A 4,347-nucleotide genomic window follows, 5' to 3' on the forward strand; every position below is an offset into this window, starting at 1 on the left:
TTTTCTTTGAATTTTTTGTCTCAGGCTTGCAGAAAATGGCAATTCAATTTAAACAAAAGGTGACTGCAAGCTTCGTTCAACATATATTTTCTCACTTGTTTGTACATCTGTATTATATTTTCTCACTTTTTTGTGTAGGTGGGTTTGGTAGCTACTTGTTTGGAATGAGTCCAACTATTGCAAAACAAATTCCAGAATTTTGACACTGCCAATGATGTTAAGAGTCTTGGTTTAGGATGGATGATTGCATTTCTATTTGTTGTTAGCTCTCTTGGTGGATGATTGCATCACAATTCACAAGATTTATTTAATTTTAATAGTTACAATCATCCAAAAAAATTAAATAAATCTTGTGAATTGTGATGCAATCATCCACCAAGAGAGCTAACAACAAATAGAAATGCAATCATCCATCCTAAACCAAGACTCTTAACATCATTGACAGTGTCAAAATTCTGGAATTTGTTTTGCAATAGTTGGACTCATTCCAAACAAGTAGCTACCAAACCCACCTACACAAAAAAGTGAGAAAATATAATACAGATGTACAAACAAGTGAGAAAATATATGTTGAACGAAGCTTGCAGTCACCTTTTGTTTAAATTGAATTGCCATTTTCTGCAAGCCTGAGACAAAAAATTCAAAGAAAACTAAGGATGAGGACACAAATGTGATTACAAACCTCAATATAAATGTGTTCATAAACTTAAATGCAAAAACTAATATTGGATGGGAGAAATACCTTCAATCATCATCAAGCCTCAAAGAAGCCGAATGGCCATCAAAATTTAATTGAGAAAGAATATCTGCAAAACACAAACATTTCATTATGTATCAAGCCATATTTTAATATAGTAAAGATCATCTTCTAGTCTTACCTTGCTCAAGTTCATGTAGAGTGTCAAGATCATCATTTGTAACCACAGATGAAGTCTCAATGTCTTGATCTTTTACTTTAAGCCAATCCTGGGTGCAAACCAATGCTTCCACGCTTGTTGATGATAGAGAACTTCCATATGGATCAAGGACCCTTCCTCCGGTACTGAAAGTAAATTCAGAGGCAACCGTAGAGACAGGTATAACTAATATTTCTCTTGCCATTCTTGCCAGGACTGGATACCGGTTGGAATTTTTCCTCCACCACATTAAGACATCTAACTCCCCTTCTGCCTCTAAATCAGCAGCCAAGTACGAAGTTACTTCAAAACCAGATCTAGTGCTTCCACTTGACTTGTAGAATGGATTAAAGCCATAGGGATCAGATTGTCCACTTACTTGGGATCGGTTTTCTTGTGAGTTAGCATAAGACTCCCCGATCCAACCATTATACTCATTGAAAAGTGAATTGAAACTTGAATATACTTTGTCTTTGAAACACTTAGCCCCGTCACTACCAAAGTGATTATCGGCATACCAAATGATAAACTTCTGTTTGTGTCTAGGGTCTAATACCAGAGCAATTAGCAGCATCATGTTCAGGCTATTGGGATCCCCCCAATACTTATCATACTTAATCTTCATACTTACAGCCATATCTTTTATACGCTTATCTGGATGATTGCACATTTCTTTTATCTTCTTTCCAATGCCAAATACCTCAAACATGTACATATTGCTAGTTACATAGGACGAACCAAAGAGACGCACAGTAGCATTGTAAAACAGCTCTAAAAAGGGGAGAATATAGCGCACATATTCCCAATCCCCAGGCAAAGGGAGACCTTTCCCTTTCCGTAACTCTTTGACATATGTATGATCTTGCATCTCCAACAATGCAAATGTTGGCATGTGTTTAAGTGCAGCATCAAGCATTAAATAGCTAGTATTCAACCTTGTTTCAATATCTAGGTTGACAAAACCCTTATATTGAACTTTTTGTGGATCAATGCATGCCTTGAATCTTTGTAACCTAGAAGAGGAAGCTTGCACATACTTCACTGCACCACGAATCCTCAAAACTTCACGCTCAATATCCTTTAGACCTTCTTTCACGATTAAATTTAAGACGTGTGCACAACAACGAGTATGAAAATACTCTCCTCCCATAAGTAAACCATCAAGCATAAGGGCTTTTTTAAGTTGCGATATTCCAACATCATTAGATGATGCATTATCGACTGTCATAGTGAGCACCTTATTTAACCCCCAAGCAGTCAAACAATTCCACACCGTCTGAGCCATTACATCTCCTGAGTGGCCTGGCACTTGACAAAAATTTAAAATCTTCTTGTTTAACTTCCAATTGTTGTCAACAAAATGAGCCGTCAAAGACATATAGCTATAGTTTTGGCAAGAAGTCCAAAAGTCAGTGGTTAGGCAAACTCTACCACAATGTTGGGAAAGGAATGTCTTCAACCTTACTTTTTCGTTGCCCCACATTTGCAAGATGTCACGTGATAATGTAGTGCGTGAGGGGATCTGAAATTGTGGTATTCCAAGGTTCAAAAAATCATGAAGTGCTTCATGATCCACCTTTCTAAAGGGAAGCTCAAGACCTATGAACACTTTACCTAGTGCTTTTCGAAGTTCCATTCGATCGAACTTCGAGATTGCGGATGAATTCCCTTCCATATCTGCTGTTGAGCACGAACCCGATTTCTGCTTCTTGTTCCTATCTTCCTCTTGGTGTTTCAACCAATGATTTCTCATTGAACTCGTTCCACCGTTAAACTTTATCTCCTTGGGACAGTAAATACATTTTGCTCTCTTTTCCTCCTCTGAAACAACTATAAAGTGATCCCATACTTCTGAGCGATTCTTGCGTACCCGAGAGGGAGGAGGTAATGGATTGGCAGCAGGGGTAGGACTAGAAACCTCATGCTCTGATGTTTCAGAGGTTGGAAAGTCACGAATATCCATCACTGCAACATTTAACAAAAAATCAGTGAGTTCACAATCAGGTCTTAGAATCAACATTCAACAAATTTCAGTACAATTGACATCATTACCAAACATAAATAGCAGACGGAAGACCATGGCAGAAAGATTGTACCATTTTAACACACAATTGTAACTAAAACAGATTGCTTAACTAAAACCATAACTACTAAAGATATTAACCCTTGAGAATGACAGTTGACAACGAAGTTATTCAAGCAGTGCTCAATAGGCTCAAATAGTTTAGAACAATGAACCAATTCAAGAAAGTTTCTCTAAAGGTAGGTGGTAATATTTTGCTTATGATCAAATCTTATTATCAAGAACATATTCAATAGTAATAATTTGATTATACTACGAACCTACAAAGCACAAACACTTCTCGGATTAGGTGTGTCACGGTGTCGGACACGTATATGTTTCCAACACGGCCTAGACTCATAATGCCATTTTCTCAAATTATCATTGGTGTCAACATGTTTGTGTCAGTATCGTGTCCGGTTTCCGTGATTCATAGCTATTAGAATGAAACTTTATATTAAAAATTCACATTACTGTATATCCTTTAAAATTAAAAAATACAAATGAATGAATGAATCAAAACACAAACTCACCTTGCGAATGAATAATCTAGGAGACTTAATTTCAGATGTGAAAACAAAATCAGGAGCACCAGTTACCAAATGCACATCATGTCCTGCATCGATCAAATGCCTTGCCATCTACGCATTCATTCCAATTCAAAATTTCAAATAAAAAGTAAAGTAGAAGGAAGAATTGGAAAGGAACGAAAATGGAAGAATGGAAGTGAAACGAACCGGCGGCGGCGGAGAAAGAGGGGGCGGAGTATCATCTCTGTCGCTCTGCTCTGCGTTGGGAATTAGGGTTGCGAATTTGGGGGAATTAGGGTTGCGAATTTGGGAATTAGGTTTAGAATTTTGAGATTTGGGAATTGGAAAAGAGAAAGAAAATGGGAATCTGAAATGGTTAAAATCTGGATCCGAATTTTATCCGGTTTGGATATCCAACCCGTTTAAAATGGATTGGTTGGTAACCAATTTACAAAAAATCCTAATATTTTAAAGTGGACTGGATATGGTTATGGGTTTGGGCCTAAAACTGGTTGATATGCACACCCCTAACATGAATACATACTAGCTCAAAAAAGAAACTACTAAAAAGGTAACCATTTTACATGTATAAGTGGACAACAAAAAATCTTCATATTATATCATTCAGTGTATGTCTAATATGACCTCACAAAAATGGTCCAATGGGGACCTTTACCATTTTTTATAAAGAATAAGTTTTATAATAATAAAAAATAGAGAAAAAAAATAATTTAATAAAATTTAGACTTAATAGCAGTTTTAGCCTCCTAAGAAAAAAAAACTACAAAACCGCCCCTTAAGTTTTGCACATGTGGCGGTTTTGGCCCCCAAGACCAATTTTGATTCGGTCTACGCTGAC

General features: G+C 36.8%; 1 long non-coding RNA gene across 1 annotated transcript; it reads right to left on the reverse strand.

Annotated features, from left to right (window-relative positions):
• Positions 1–584: 584 nt before the first annotated feature.
• Positions 585–1,009, reverse strand: LOC120580704 (uncharacterized). The gene is made up of 3 exons (XR_005646425.1): positions 879–1,009; positions 743–806; positions 585–626 (listed from the first exon to the last, which is right to left on the reverse strand). It is a non-coding gene; the product is annotated as an uncharacterized lncRNA (long non-coding RNA).
• Positions 1,010–4,347: the final 3,338 nt, after the last annotated feature.

Source organism: Medicago truncatula, chromosome 1 (genome assembly GCF_003473485.1).
Source record: "Medicago truncatula cultivar Jemalong A17 chromosome 1, MtrunA17r5.0-ANR, whole genome shotgun sequence".
Classification (NCBI taxonomy): domain Eukaryota; kingdom Viridiplantae; phylum Streptophyta; class Magnoliopsida; order Fabales; family Fabaceae; genus Medicago; species Medicago truncatula.